The sequence below is a fragment of the Anomaloglossus baeobatrachus genome, chromosome 2, assembly GCF_048569485.1.
Source record: "Anomaloglossus baeobatrachus isolate aAnoBae1 chromosome 2, aAnoBae1.hap1, whole genome shotgun sequence".
Lineage (NCBI taxonomy): Eukaryota > Metazoa > Chordata > Amphibia > Anura > Aromobatidae > Anomaloglossus > Anomaloglossus baeobatrachus.
Window position 1 is genome coordinate 584,875,244 of NC_134354.1, and position 16,587 is coordinate 584,891,830.

A 16,587-nucleotide genomic window follows, 5' to 3' on the forward strand; every position below is an offset into this window, starting at 1 on the left:
CTTGAAAGAATTTGTGATGTTGTAAAGATGCAATGTTCTCGAAATCAGACTTGGAACAAACAACTTCTCTTGCTATGGCTGATAGGGTCACTCCTTTGGCCTTCATCTGGAATGGCACATCAGTTTTGAAAAGTCAGCACAAACTGGAAAGTTAGGCTGCCAGTTAAATAGGGTTTGTCAGATAATTAAGGAAATTAGCACTGGGTGCCAGATTAACACCATAACTTGCAGGTGTCTGAAAGTGTTCTCTAATTTTGATCATTGTTCTTTTTCATTTATCTCATATCCATTTTTCTTATGTGCTTTACAATACAGTGGAACCTCGCTTAACGAGTAACCCACTTAACGAGAATTTCACTTAACAAGCAAAGCTTTCTGTAAATTTGTAACTTGGTTTACGAGAAAGCTTTGCTGTGAAAGCAAAATCCTCACCGCACACACTTCCGGTTCCGTACATCCACCACGCTCTGACCCGCTCTTGCAGTCCACACAAACACACACGCACGCACACACATACAGTATTATGCTCACCTTACCTTCCGTTCCATCGCCGGTGCATCGCGACGGGGGAGGAATCCTCGCGGCAAACTACAAGATCCAGGTGGCCGGCGAGGCAACGGAAGGTAAGGTGAGCATAATGTGTACCTTCCGTTCCATCGCCGACCTCCTGGGTCCTGTAGTTCGCCGCTCCACGCTGTGTATCGGTAACCATCGGCGACGAGGCTGGAACTTCCCCTGTCAGACGCTACTCAAAGGCTGACCAATCAGAGGCTCCTGCCTTTGACGTCAGCACTCTGGGTGCGGAAGTTCCTCCCTCGTCGTCATGGTTACCCGATACACAGCCCGTACTAGAGAACAGCATGTCCCAGCAGGCCGGCGATGGAACAAAGGGTAACGTGAGCATATATGTGTGTGTGTAAGTAACTTGGTTAACAAGCACACTCCCAGAACGGATTGTTCTCGTTAACCAAGGTTCCAATATACATTCAATTTATGAAATAAGCTTAAAATACTGCTAGTTTACTCATGTTAGGACATAATTACATAGGACTACACAATGACCTTAACATTTAGGAAATTGTGTGGTGTTCTCTAATTTTGATCTTTGGTATATTTGTAATTCCTATAGAGAAAACGTAATATATTTGTTAAACCACAAATCAATGCTGAAATCTCATTATAAGGGCTTTCTTTCAAATCAATTGCATAGAGGTTAACTCATGAAAGTTCCCAAATTTTTCTATTGTTATTTCTGGAACTGAATGTACATATATGCAAGTATTTATATACTTCTAGTAAAAACTCTGGCCTCAAAATCTGCTTCATATTCCGACAGATCATTATGTTATGGCCAAGATGATAACTGACACTTTCCTAGATGAGGAAACACTACATACTTGGTTTATGATATACAGTTAAGTGCAAAATAAGTGTTTAAAACAGCTGAGAAAAAGCTCAATCCTCATAATACCACTTATTTCCATACACATAAGAGGCACAAAACAGTGCACATTAAATTCCAATTTAAAATAATAAAATATCAATTATTAAATTTAAAATGAAGAAAAATTAATAATCTTTTTTAAAAAAAAAAGAGGTACCTTCATTTTCATTTACAAACTGGAATATTTACAGTATAAACTTAAATTTGTCTACAGACTTGGCTTTTCTCTTCATAACTGAACTAATAGTTGTATAATCTTTATTTCTGCTAACTGCATTACATCTGTGTGGCATGGAGTCAACTAATATCTGACACCTACAAACAGATATTCCAGCCCAATCTGACTGAATTACATTCCACAGTTCTTTTTCATTCTTTGCTTTTGTAACAAAACGAGAATTTTTGATGACACTTACAAATTTTCAATCAGCTTAAGGTCTGGGGATTCGGGGTTGCTGAAACACCCATTTCAAGGGCATTTCTTCAGCGTAAGGTAACATGAACTCTTCCAGTATTTTGATATATTCAAACTAGTCCATGGTGCATGGTATGTAATAAAACGGCCCAACTACAGAGTGTGAAAAACATCCCCAAACCATTCTGCTTGCACCACCAAGTTTATGTATTCACAGTGTACTATGGGCTTGAATTCACTGTTTATGGGTCATCTTACAAACGGTCTGCGGTGTTTAGACCCAATAAGAACAATCTTGCTCTCCTCTGTCCATAGAATGTTGCGCCACTTCTCTTTAGGCCAGTCAATGTGTTCTTTGGCAGCCTTTTCAACATATCTTTTTTTCAGGAAGGGTTTCTTGCAAATAGCTTGGCTTCATGAAGGCTTCTTCAGATGGTCGCAGGTAACTGAAGCTTTTCAATCTCCCTGGAGCTGATCATTGAATGATGTTTAGCCATTCTATGATCTATGCGGATGGTAGTATTTCTTTTCTTACCATACGTTTCGAGTTTTAAAAAGCATTGGAAGTCGGAAGTCTTTTTAGCTGAGCAGCCAATTATTTATGGCACTTATTAGAGATGGGCGAATAGTAACTATTCGTGTTTGGACAATGCTTACCAAATACGGAGTACTATTCAAATATTCGTCATAAAAAGGAAGATGCTCTTGTCCCCATTGCATTGCATTAGATTCATTATTCGTGAAGAATACCGGATGAGTAATTTTGGAGTAGTTACAATTAATCCGAACACGAATAGTTAATATTTGCCTATCACTATTCTTTATCTGTTTTCCCCTCTCCAATAAACGTCTTGATCAAAGTTGTCTCTCTTTCGCTATAATGTCTGGAACAACCCATTTTGCTTACTGAGCAGGTACAACAATTAATGCCCCTTTTTTTTTTTTTTTTTTTTTTTTAAACTAGGGGCAATAATTGCCACGTTTCTTCACAGAGTGAATGACCTCATTACTTGAACTCCGCTCTGCTATTAATTATAACACCCCCTTTCATTAAATGAGTCTATTACACCCCATTAGCAGCCTGCATGTCATGGCTGTTGATTTTGTTAGTTTGTTAGTTACCCATTACTTGCCTACACCTAACCTGACTGTACAAGCTATATACACAAAATATCAAAGAAAGTCTCAGAAATGCATTGCTATGTTCTTTCAACAAAATGTTGTTTTATTTAATACTTACAATACACATACATTGAAAATAGAAAAATAAAAAGGCAGATGAATTTTAAGAAAAGTGTGCAAATCAACCAGTAAGCAATTTTTTCTGCAGTCCAAAAGAGTCTGTTGCTTTTTTTTGGCAGCATTACAGTTTTTAAATAGCAAAATCATATACGATAATTATTAAAATCTCTCCAGAATGATTCAGACATTTCCAAACTAAGTTCTACAACAGTGCAATGAAAGAATCCAAAAAATATATTTTTGCCACAAGATCAACAAAATGAACATTTAACCAAATGTGAATATAAGGGCTCTTTCAGTGATCATGGATCTGTTCTCAGGTCACAACGCACGGACTGACCATGCGTCTTCCGAACAGAGCGCTACAGCCTCATAGAGACATATGAAACCGTCACACTCTGGACAGGAGACATGCGGCCACTCCGTGAATTGAGATTAGGGCTCAGAGTGACTATTGTGGACATCGGGAAGAGACCTTAATATGTAATACCTGATATCTATTAATATCAGTCCTTTATGACTCACAATGTCGGAAATTACCATGTACTTCTAACCCCTGGGTTACAGTCCAATTACCAACTGTCCAATAGCTGAATCTATATATTAATATAGTAGGGATCTACATCATTACTGGGAAATCGTAGAAGTAGTACCTTTGCGGCTATCTGCCTTACAGCTAAGATTTTATGTTTTACTCAAGTACATATACGCGAGACGTAATCTGCTGTAGAAAAAAAAAATCCATTCTGGATGGTTCTGCTGCCATTTTTCGATGTGGACATGAATTTTAGTTGCTTCAAGTTAAAAAAAAAAATAAATCATGGTGGACAATTTAATTAGAGCATCAATAAAGAAATTCTTTATACTTGGACATGCTTTTCAGTTTAACTTTATTTTGCAGTAAAGATACATATAGCAACTTTGCAGATGGCACCTTTGCAGGTATTCTAGTCTGTGGAGAGTGCTCTGCTGACTGTCAAGATATACAATCCTCTTGTGTTTGTCCTAATGGATACTTTTAAAACAGGCGGGAATTTTCTTTTTAAATCAATTGGTTGGTAGATATGTTTTAAGGTTCGATTCACATCTAAGAGGAAACTGAGGTCAGAACTGCCTTGTAAGTGAAAACATGTAACACAAACTTACTTTAAGGAAACGTAATACAGTCTTCAGAAAGATGTAGATCCCATCCATATCAATATGTGATTGTTTATGGAGTAAGTCTAGAAACAAGGTAAACTGTAGCTCCATTGTATTAGTCTTGAAATTGACTATGGCTATTTTAGATTGAGAATGGAAGACAGGCACTGTATAGCTTCTGAACATCGTAGATATTGAGGACGTGTTACATAACAACTGTTTGACATATTCCAGATTGACACATTGGATGGATACTAGAGTACAGAATAAAGCACCAAGGATTCCCCAGAAGATAATGACCCATGCAAAAGTTCTGTGCATTGGGTTTTAGTGCATTTAAGAAAACGCTGTATAGGCCATGTATGTACATGGAAATGCATAGGATTGCCACTATACGCTGCATGGCTTCATAGCACAGATACAAAACCAACAAAAAATAGTAAACTATACTGATCTATTGCAGAATTTCACCAATCAAACAAAACAAGGGATTGCCATTTCCGTCATATGGAAATTATATAGATGACAATATAGCATCTCAAAAGTGCTGTTTAAACTCGAATGACATCTAGTGGCAGGTCTGTCAATGCAAAGGGAAAGAAAATGGAAAAAGATGTAAAAAGTGTTAGTTCTGTTTGCATCTTACCCCGTATCTTAATATATATTATGAATCTTGTTAATTATGAACACTTTGTGCATCATTTATGACAAAGGGGCCAATGGCAACCAATCAGGATGCAGCTTAGAGTTATCCAGAACAGGTTGACAAAAGCGGAGCTCAGAATGGCAGCCTTGTGCAACAAACCCAGTATTTCTAAATGTGGCCTATAATCATCATCAGTAATTGAAAGAGGACCTATCGATTCTGTGAGACTCACAAAAAGTGACAGAAGATTAAGTAAGACTTTACATAAATACATATAAGCAGTTCAGGTGAATTCTGTCAGTATAATAAGGGACCGGGTTTTGCTTTTAATTTACCAGAGTGTGAGCAAAATCTGTTGATTTGCTCCTCTGTGGGATGTAGTAACTGTCTGGGGGAAATTACTCTATACATGATCAATGGAGTTTGTACTCTAATGTGGTGACTAAATCAATTCATTACTAGGTCAACTTTCTCATTAATATAATAGGAGAATTAAGGTACCTAAAGGAGGATATAGTTACTTCTACAAAATTAAATCTGCATAAGGAGGGCATGGCACTTTCTACAGAGTTAATCTGCTGGATGAGGACATAGCTGCTTGTAAACGGTTAATCACTATTTAAGTACATAGCAGCTAATAAAGGGTTAGGGTTAATCTGAGTTTCTCACTACATCACACAGCGCTCAAAACAGAGGATCTGTTACAGGTTTTACTTCTGTAGCCATATCTTATATTCTCCTCATGCTGGTCCATAAAACACGATCAATTTCACATTTAAATATACATTACTACATCCAGCACGAAGAACGCAGCACAGATCTCCTGTGTTTGCAAATGTGGCACCCCTGACCTGGTCAGGCGCCACTGAGTACTGCACCCATACTGGGGCAGTACTTTCAGGTAATCCTGAAGGCCAGAATAGGGTGTGTACGCACAGACACATAGCAACCAGGTCTTCCACACCTTAGAGGGGACCCTTGGGCAGATCTAAGAGGGGGCGTTCCTTCACATCTCATCTAGGGGTGTAGGGGAGGGGCTGGAAGCTAAGGTGGCAGTGGCTGTCAGAAAAGTAGGAGGGGTTAGCCAGTCTGATAGCAGAAGGTGCAAAAGGAGGGTTGCAGAAGGAGAGATGTGCGCTGACAAGCTAGTCAGACCCTGCACGTGTAGTAGCCGTTGGCGGGGGAGAATGGTTACCAGCAAGTCGGACGGAAAGATGCTGAGGAAGTCAGCTGGTCGTGTACGGAGACTCCTGGTGACTAGGCACGCACGGGAAACAGGTCCCTAGAGTAGATGTCCATTTACTGATCTGCTAAACCTGCCGTGAGGGGAACCACAAGTCCCACACCAACCAACTAGAGTCCGAGCATCAGCAGCAACGAGGGGGCCCATAAGGAAGATCGAGCCTGGAGCCATCTTCTTTGGTCCAAGCTGCCAACAAACGAGCCAAAAAGGGGAGAAAAGGCAGTAGCGACTTCCCTGGATGAATTCCAGGGTACTTCAAGTCAGGGGTTATTCGAAACAAGAAGTGCTAGGAAGGCGAGTTAACGGTTACCCTTAGACCAGCCTAAAGGATAACTGGTTCCTCCTGTTTATCTCAGCATCGCCCGGGTTACCTCACAGAACAACTGAAAGTGAGTAAAACAAGTTGAAAGACACCCTGGACTGAGACTGAATTATTCTGGGACCTGTTATTCTACACACCCGAGCCCCTAGGGCCAGCCTTACTCACGGGAGGCCATATCACCAGACTGCAGACTCCATCAGCCCTAGAGGCTCGTTAAACCTGCAGTGGCGGTCACCCATATCCCTAATCGCAAACCGTGAGTGGCGTCATGACTCCCATGTAAATAAACCTGACATACCTGTGGCCAGAAATACCAAGAAGTGAAGACCCTGTGGCGTCCCCTAAGATGGAGTGGTGTCCCTGGGGTGACCGCTGCAGGTGGGCGACACACATACCCAACCACACATATACCATTTTCCACCAAACAGTGGTGTCTCTCAGCTCAGAGGCAGAAAGACTCACAAAGCCATCAATATATTGAGACAGTAGAGAGCAGGCTTCAGCCTCCCTCTGGTGGAGCTTTTATTACTAAATCAGACTGGTTAGATTTTCTTAAATTGAAAATGTTCTAGAAAGGGTTTCATTATGGTTATCTTGTACCTCGTGAAGTTTTCCAAAAAGGTGATAGTTCCTCTTTAAAACATTTTACGGCCTCTTATAAAGGTTATTCGAGTGAATTCTCTTAATGAGTGCACCGTGCCACCAGGCTTCCTATTTGCTTGGGGGGGCAAGATGCTCCTGAATGTCAGTTTAGGCCAGCGGTATTGTCACTCCAGTGGTCTGAACTATGTACTCTCAAATGCTGCAAACAAATGTAGCTTGGCATTGGAGGATTTCAGGAATACTGAAGCTGGCCATACCGGTGATGTGGACAGCTTCAGAGTGGCACTCCCAAGCCGTTTTTGTAAACAACCTACAGGTGATACATTCTGTTTAGGAAACCAGCTGTGGCTGGTAGACTGCAGAGGTGGCCAGTAGACTGCAGAGGAGGCTAGTATCAAGTAGTAAACTATACTCCCTGTAATTTAGAGAATTTTTAATAAGTGGTACATTGTAAATCTTAGTTTTGCAATCGCTTTGTGAAAAGGTTTTAGTATCAATATAAAGAGGTATAATTACAAAGCAACATGGCCACATAGATCATATCTAAATTTATGAAGGTGGTTACAGAGATTCAACAAGTAATGTTTGGCAATGAAGACCTCTTGTATTAAGAAGCAGGAAGAGCATCACTAAACACAATACTTTGGAGGATATAGAGAGTATCACTTATATTTGCTTGTGATCATGTAGTTGCCCTATGTTCTCTTTTTGTGAATGGAAACAATTTTGTCAACACATAATGCAAAAGGCACTATGAGAATTAGTGGTTCTGCTTAAGACTTTGTCCAAATTGGCATTTGGTGACAACATGAGGTTAGTTTGGCTTTGAGTTAAAACCAATGGAATATAGATGGAGACAGAAGAAACACAACTTCTATGGACACATACGAATCACTAAATATACTCTACAGCGCTAATAGTTAATACTATCTCTACTACGAGAACTACCCACAAGTTAGGGCCAGGTTAATGTCTCCAGCTGAATATCCCACTAAATGAGAATAAAAAGAAAAGTATACGAACTACTGCTTCATAATTTCTACATACACTGGCAATTTTGTATGGTTGTCCACTCTTGTGCAGTAGACAAAATTCTAATAAAAATAATCCCCAATGTTATAGAAACATAATAGCTCTACAGTAGACTGAAACTAGGACAATCACAAGAAAGCAAGAGCAAATATTTCTATGAGGAGGTCATATTTTACATACCAAAGTGCTCAAACTAGTTCCATAGCATTTCCAAATCATATTCCAGTTACATTACTTCTTTGCGGCTTGTGCCATCCTTGGCATGGCACACAATTAAGGAGGAAACTAAATTCCTATGAATTATTAAGGTCTTGTTCACATATACATTATTTCTAAAGTTTGGGTACAGTTATGAACTTCACACATTTATCATAACGATATTGCAAGCGTTTTTTGCAGCCTTTTTATGACGTAATGTTTTGAACATGCGCTTTTTTTGTCTAAGTTTTTTGGATCACCATCGTGAAGGCTATGGGAATAAACCCTACAAAATACCCCATATCTAGAGCATGCCATATTTTTAAAGACCCTTCCTACCTCAAAAATTTATAGCATATAAAAATAAACAGAAAAAAAACCCTTTGTACGCATTTCAAATATTTAAATTAACATTTGGCTGGAGTGTTTTTAACCTAAAAAATGGAAGTGAAAAATGGTAACAGACAAGGAAAAAAAAAACACTAGCAAAATGGTGTTTGAAATTCAGCCTTACAGAATTTTAAAGGGGTTGTTTCACCATTAATCATATTCATTTATAGATCAAAAACAGAATATTTCACCTTTACATACTGTGCAAAGCATACAGCTATGCGCACTTTTATGTATTTGGCCAAGATCTGCTGGACACACATGCTTAGGCCCCTTTCACACATCAGTTTTATGTTATCAGTCACAATCCGTTTTCTTGACGGATTAGTTGCAGATTGTGGCTAAACTGATTCAACGGATCAGTTTTTCAACGGATCCGACTAGCTGGGGGCTAAAATAATAATTGGAGCATGCTCAGTTAAAAAAAATGGAATCAGTCACCGGATTCAGTCATTAGACGGATGACGACAGCTCCTGTGCCCATAGGCTTTCATTTTACCAAACAACGTACAGCAACAAATCAGTCGCTGTCCATTTTTTCGACGTACACAAAAAACGTTAGTTTGGTCGTAGTCTCCGTCCAATGGACAAACATTTTTCGACGGATCCGTCAAACAGATGAAACGTGAGGCCATCTGTTGCTAATACAAGTCAATGAGAAAAAAAACTGATCCAGTGGCATCAGTTGCTGGAGCCGTTTTTTTTTTTTTTTTTTTTCAAAATTCGACAGATTGTGACTGATGACAAAAACTGTTGTGTGAAAGGGGCCTTAATTACGCTCCCCATAGCCAGGTCTCTGCATTGAGATTTTCTATTCACTGCAGTCAATTTAGGTTGCTTTCTGCCCTGCTTTAGGAGCAGAGAAAATTAAGAAGAGACTATACCGTCAGCTGCCAGAGGGGGAAGGTGACAGATATTATCCAAATTCAATTCCCAGCGGCAAGACAGGGGGCAAATGAAAGAAAGAAATTATGAAGTGTATGAAACATTGTATACAACTTTAAAATACCTATTAACAGCTTCTCAGGATGGTTATAATTAATGGGATAAAACCTTCAAATGTATGTTCTTGCATCACCCAAGCCACAATAGATAGAGCAGCCATTACTAATCAAGTGCAAAATTAGCTCTCAGAGTAGATGGGATTAAGAGATGAGATTATGTTTTCCAGAAATAAAACGTTCAACAGCTTCATTAGCATTACAAAAAAATGCTATCATTACAGAAGTAATAACTGCACATGAAAATACAAAAAAAGGCTACATGGTAAATAAATAATGGAGACACGTTTGCCGTTATGGAGGACACAATACACACTGCTCCTTGCTGCTGCATATTACATTACAGAGTATTGCTATTTGCTGCCGCTATTAACTCCCCGCAGGCTACTAAATAGACGCTCTATAATTTGATCTGTATGCCCATTAGGATTTCACTTTAATAAGTAGCAATTTAACAAAAAAAATGGTTAAAAATTGCAAGCGGGTTAGTTGATCGCAGAGGCTCTCATTTTTAACCTCTTTCTTACCAGTCTGTGCATCCCACTCATTTTCCTTGAGCACCAAAGTAAGCTATTTTTCTTGACACTTGGAAATGGAGCATGTCAGCTAAAGTTAGAGAAGCTCTGACTACACGCTGAGGACATTGGTCAATTGTTTCAATGGCTGGTGAGAAGATTGGTACTTTGGCAAATGCACTGTGTCTATGATATAGTAGCGAAGCATTCAAGAGACCCTCGTACAAAGTGAACACTCCGTACTGATCTCACCGGCCATGATGAAACTGAACACTTTCTGAAGGTCATTAGTTTTGTTCGGCCATCGCTCAGGTTAGGCATTGACAGGTAACAAAACAATGATACAATCTGATGAGACCACAAGTGATTGTATGGCACATTTTAAACAGCATGGATCAGGAACCTACTTTCTACTCAGTCATACAAGGAACAAGTAAGGTTAGTAAAAAATAGACATATATTATTCAGATTTAAATTAACTTAACTTAGCGCTTAGATCTAAAACTTGCCAAATGGTCATAAGGACGTATCTATTTACAGAAAGTCAAGTTGTTTTTTTTTCTTTTTGCAAAATAATTGTGCCTTTGTTTTAGGAAAAACCTATTCATGCTGAAATTGTATGCACAAAATAAAATAAAGAAAAAGTTGCTGCTTAATTCAGCAAAATATGTTAATACTTGAAATATTTGCTCCTAACTGTGCTAAAGAAAATATGGGCGTAGAAGACACCCAGTAATGTGTTGGTACACGTCAGGTTTAACATGCTGCATGGCGATTCTAGCATCAGAAAAATGGTCTGTCATGTACAGGATTTGGAAAAACCTTCCATTTGGCAAATGTGCAATCTTAAGACATATTTACAGAGATATTTGACAATTCTATCAATCAGCGGGAGCTGCTGGAATCCAAGCGATTTATTTTCTTGCTTAGTAGTCTTCTAGTCTATTAATCTGGCCTCTTCTACACCTTCTTGATTCACATTGGATAAAGAAAGGAATGTCTGCTTGCTTTTGCCTAAAAGGAAATAAAAAAGACAGACATTTGAAACCAAACAAGTGGAGATCAATATTTTGTATAAATGTACTGTTACTCCTGCTGTAACACATTTGTGATGTTAACAATATTCTTTTCTTTTCTAGTATCATGTATTTAAGGCAGATTTTACTAGCTGGACCCTTCTCAGAGCGGCACAGAATCAATTCTACTCTACGAGATCACAGTGAACTGCTGCATGACCCTGTATCAGAAATGACAGCGCTTCATATCTCCAGTCGCCCAAAAAAAAAAAAGTTAGAAAGATACAAGCAACACTTCAAAGAATAACTAAACTTAAATGCGGTTGTGCTCATCAGATCTACTGCTTTTACCGAAAGTCAAAACTTTAGAGGGGAAAGAAAAATCATTCCAACTATTCAGCTCTTAAAATGTTTGGAAACTTTTTCAAAGACATCTAAAAAAGAAAGTAATGAGATATTCCTGACAAGACATCAATGATCTACTGTCTGTTACTTAACAAGTCTACTATTAGGTTATGTTAACCGAGTACATCAACCCAGGGAAACGTGCAAGTAGACTCATTAGTGACTGAAAACCACTAGTGACACAAAAAAACCCCAGAATGGCATATATTAATGGAGTTGTCTAAGAATAGCAGCTCTGACGATTAGCTGAAGGTTGAGTCACAGTCAGCTGTCACTGTCGAGGAACGTTTCACTCTGTCATACATTTACAGCGACAATATCATACATGGCAGGGCCGCAGAAGACAACCCTCTATATTTTACACTGCATATGGAAACAGGTTTTTTGAATATTAAATTACTAAAATGTATTTTAAGTTCTGATGGAGAAAAGCATAGCTGCTGAAAAATCACACAGAGGCCTTTTCTTAAAATGGGCCACCAAAGTGTTGATAAGCCATTCCAAATGTGGAACATGGAGGTATCTACTACGTTGGGTGCGAATGTAGGGATCAGGCTCAAAAACTGGGTGAGCACCATACATACAGCAGCATTTAGATGGTTATATTGTATTAGCGCACACATTGGGTGGTCATCAGCCTCCTGCGGCGAAATCACAAGATGCCGATAAGCCTCTAATGGCAGAAAGGGACGTAATGAAGGCCCAAGTCACCGTTGTCATGAAGCCCAGCCTGTGGACTCTGCTTTATTCAACGAGTGTTATATCATGTGCCTCAGGAAATGGATTTAGTCTGTGTCAAACCCTTTGACACCATTGACCAGCAGAATGATAACACATGATATTTTATCCTATGGAAATGCCATCAACATTACTTAGTGTAACATTACATTTCAATTATGGCTTGAGATGAAGCCTTAAAGGTGGTCAGATATATATATATTTTTAAGGAGTGATTGAGCTTAAAATAATAAATGGTAGCATACTCACCTACTGGTGCCACCATGGACAAAGCATATGCTGCTGCAGATCATATACGCCGGCTCTGGAAGTGATGCCTGCCTCATTTGGAAGTCAGAGCACCACTGCGGCCTGTGATTGGCAGCACTAATCAGATTATTGGAAAAGCAAGTCATCAGAAAAATATCTGATGAAGCATTCTTCTAGCCACCTAATGGTCACCTAGTCCACCAACTTCTAAGTAGAGCAAGCATTGCTTCTGGAGCTGGTGCAGGTGTCTGGCGCAGCATGCGCTGGATTCTTGGGGGCGCTGTAAATTGTGTTTGGCACTGTTTTTTTTCTTTTCAGTGCATCTGTGCCATCAATTTTTTTTTCTCTATAGGACAACCCCTTTAAGTAATCTAAGGGAGATGCTAGAAACATGCGTGCCTTAAGGCCCCGTCACACACAGAGATAAATCTTTGGCAGATCTGTGGTTGCAGTGAAATCATGGACATTCTGTTCCTTTTGTACACAGCCACAAACCTGGCACTGATTGTCCACAATTTCACTGCAACCACAGATCTGCCGCAGATTTATCTCTGTGTGACAGGGCCTTTTGTCAACATTGATTGTTGTTGATGGGTTGTGCAGCAATAATAACTAGACTTTCAGATGTGACATGCTTCACAACTAACAAATAAGGAATAACGTTTGGAACTCCATTCTATCTCTGAACTGGGTGCAAAAACCTAAAAAAAAAACTAAAAAAACATCACTATATGGAGATAAGGTATGCACACCAGTGACTATGTAAGGTGAATACATGTAATAGCAGAAACTGCTGTGTGAATACTGACATGAAAAATTCAATAGCTATATGCAAGAATGAAATGTGAAAAATGGAATCTGCATTACTGCCATGAACATATGAATGAAGAGAAATTTAGCTGCTGAATTAATCAATGCAATAGAGCCCCAACACTACGCCAAAGTATTTCTCTACGTTGGGGTCCCTAGCTTTCATGTCAGTATTCACACAGCAGTTTCTGCTATTACATGTATTCCCCTTGCATAGTCACTGGTGTGCATACCTTATCTCCCCATAGTGATGCTTCACAACTAGACTGTGCTGTGCTGACAGAAATGAAAAGAAAAGCTGCTTTGCAACAGACATGTGACACCATAATTAATCAGATATTTCTAATTATAGGTGTAGGCACAGAATTAATTTATTTTTTTTTTACAAAAATCTGTTCTGCATGACATCTTTTCCACCTGTCATTACTGTGACGACTCTGCGTCAATCTTTCCACTTGTGCGGGAGTGAACTGTTCTTAATTATGCCAAATTGTTCCTTTATTCAGTGGATAGGGAGATATTGACCATTATTTCACATGAGACAGGCCGCAGTCCTTTTGCCTGCTAATTTGTGCAAAGCTGGCTGATTGTGTATTGCCTCAGCCCCCTTTGACTACATCATTCAGAGGACAATCATGCAGTTGGATTGAATTAGTGACTAATGAGGGAACAGCCATCCCCCACCAATGCTGTAAAACACAATACACTGAAATGGAAACTGACGGATATAAAAGGGGCTGCTTCTGTTAGTGTGGCTGATTCTAAAGGCCCCGTCACACTAAGCAACATCGCTAGCAACATCGCTGCTAACGAACAACTTTTGTGACGGAACAGCGATGTTGCTAGTGAAGTTGCTTAGTGTGACATCCAGCAACAACCTGGCCCCTGCTGTGAGGTCGTTGGTTGTTGCTGAATGTCCTGGGCCATTTTTTAGTTGTTGCTGTCCCGCTGTGAAGCACAGATCGCTGTGTGTGACAGCGAGACAGCAACAACTAAATGTGCAGGAAGCAGGAGCCGGCTTCTGCGGACACTGGTAACCACAGTAAACATCAGGTAACCAAGAAGCCCTGTCCTTGGTTACCCGATATTTACCTTTGTTACCAGCCTCCGCAGCTCTCAGCTGTCAGTGCCGGCTCCTGCTCCCTGCACACGTAGCCACAGTACACATCAGGTAATTAACCCCATGTGTACTGTAGCTAGGAGAGCAAGGAGCCAGCGCTAAGCATTGTGCGCTGCTCCCTGCTCTGCGCACATGTAGCTACAGCACACACCGGGTAATTAACCCGATGTGTGCTGTAACTAGGAGAGCAGGGAGCCAGCGCTAAGCAGTGTGCGCTGCTCCCTGCTCTCTGCATGTGTAGCTGCATGCGCTGGTAACCAAGGTAAATATCGGGTTGGTTACCCGATATTTACCTTAGTTACCAAGCGCAGCATCTTCCACGCGGCGCTGCTGGCTGGGGGCTTGGACACTGGTTGCTGGTGAGCTCACCAGCAACTCGTGTAGCCACGCTCCAGCGATCCCTGCCAGGTCAGGTTGCTGGTGGGATCGCTGGAGCGTCGCAGTGTGACATCTCACCAGCAACCTCCTAGCAACTTACCAGCGATCCCTATCAGGTTGGATCATTGTTGGGATCGCTGGTAAGTTGTTTAGTGTGACTGGGCCTTAAAGGATTTCTGCCTATGGTTTTTGGATCCAGCTGGAGGTTTACAGAATTGCTCCATTAGCCAACACTGAGCCCACAAATTAGCTTGAAGAACCCAGGTTAGAACAATTCGGTCATCTGTCTACATAGTTCACTGTGCTGTGCTCGGTCAGCTTCCTAAGCTTGCCACCACCTTCTCCTCTTAGTGGGTGCCTGCCAAAAGAGGGTTGCTGTTGACTGAGATATTTGTCCTTGGATAGCCCCGAAGTTGCAAAGATTATAATCCCTGGTGGCCAGCGGAAGGGTGAGACTGTCGCGTGTACCATGTTGTGTTTTTGCTGGGAATGTACTATATAGAAATGACTGTTGGCAACCAAATAAAGTTTTACTGAAGTGTGGTACCTTTACCCTGTGTTGTCTGTGTAGTGTTCTGCCCACGGGGAGGGATGGGAGTACGAGCTTTCAGTGGGAGGAGCCCTGGTCCATCTGGTCTTTCTAAAGATAGCAAGGGAAGTGGACGAGAGCACCCACTGACTCCACAACTGGTAGCAGCGGTGGGATACTACTCAGCCCGGCTGATCAGGGGATCTGCAGGGGAATGGTGTTCATAGACACAGTCCAAGGACTCCTCAACTAGGGAGGCATATAGGCATACCCAGCAGGCCATAGGTGAGACATAAATAGCCGTTTTTTGACGCCTTGTCAAAAACCACCAGCTTGGTCTTTGGAAGAGGACCGCAGTGGACGTACAGCCCCAACATGAAAAAAACACTACAGGAGCCGTGTCAGTTTAGACAGATTGAATACCGGGGCTACTGGCACCCAGTCGGATTTGATCCAAGAAATTGGTCCGTTGATATGCCTGGAACATCATGGAGGATGATGAAATCCCCAAAGAGGTTGACTCAGAAGAATTAAACTGCATGCCACAGCAAGGAGTGGGTGGCAGTCTGGAATCAACAACCCAGTCCCAAGCAGTCGTTGGCCCCATTGGGGCCTGAACTCTCAAGCAGAGAAAGGGCTTGCGTTATGGAACTTTGGGAGTTCCAGTTCCGCTACTCAGCGCCGGCCCCTACCTCCATGATGGTCTACCATTGAGGAAATCATCATCACTACAGTGACATGCCAGTATTTACTGAGTTCAGCTCAGAGGTTGATGAACACCTGCAAATCTTTGAGATGCTGATGCAACAGGTGCTAATGAGTATACAGCCAATGGACCTCAGGGGACCCCTCAGCCAGGAACTCGAGCAGGACTATCACGCTACCAAGCAGAAGTGCCACCAAAATAAAGGATTACAAACAGGACTCGTGACTTGCCCACACCACAGCGCTGTTATGCCTTTGGACATCATGGGCATATGGCCAAAAATGGTCTCCAGCGCCGGGGCCCCATGCCTGGAGCCTGTCTGCTGGATCAAGCGGTTAACATTTACTGAAAAGATTCATCAGAGTCTGAGAGATGCTACCCAGGAATACACCAGCAGCGGAGGAAGTGATATACCCTATTCTCACCCTACGGCAGGATAACCACC

General features: G+C 41.0%; 1 protein-coding gene across 2 annotated transcripts in view; it reads right to left on the reverse strand.

Moving 5' to 3' along the window:
• Window positions 1-3,059: 3,059 nt before the first annotated feature.
• NDFIP2 (Nedd4 family interacting protein 2) overlaps window positions 3,060-16,587 on the reverse strand; it is a 193,789-nt gene continuing 180,261 nt past the window's right edge. For both annotated transcript variants that reach the window (XM_075336768.1, XM_075336769.1), the window contains one exon: window positions 3,060-11,205. The gene's annotated coding sequence lies outside the window, so the exon portion shown is untranslated. The remainder of the gene's footprint in view (window positions 11,206-16,587) is intronic.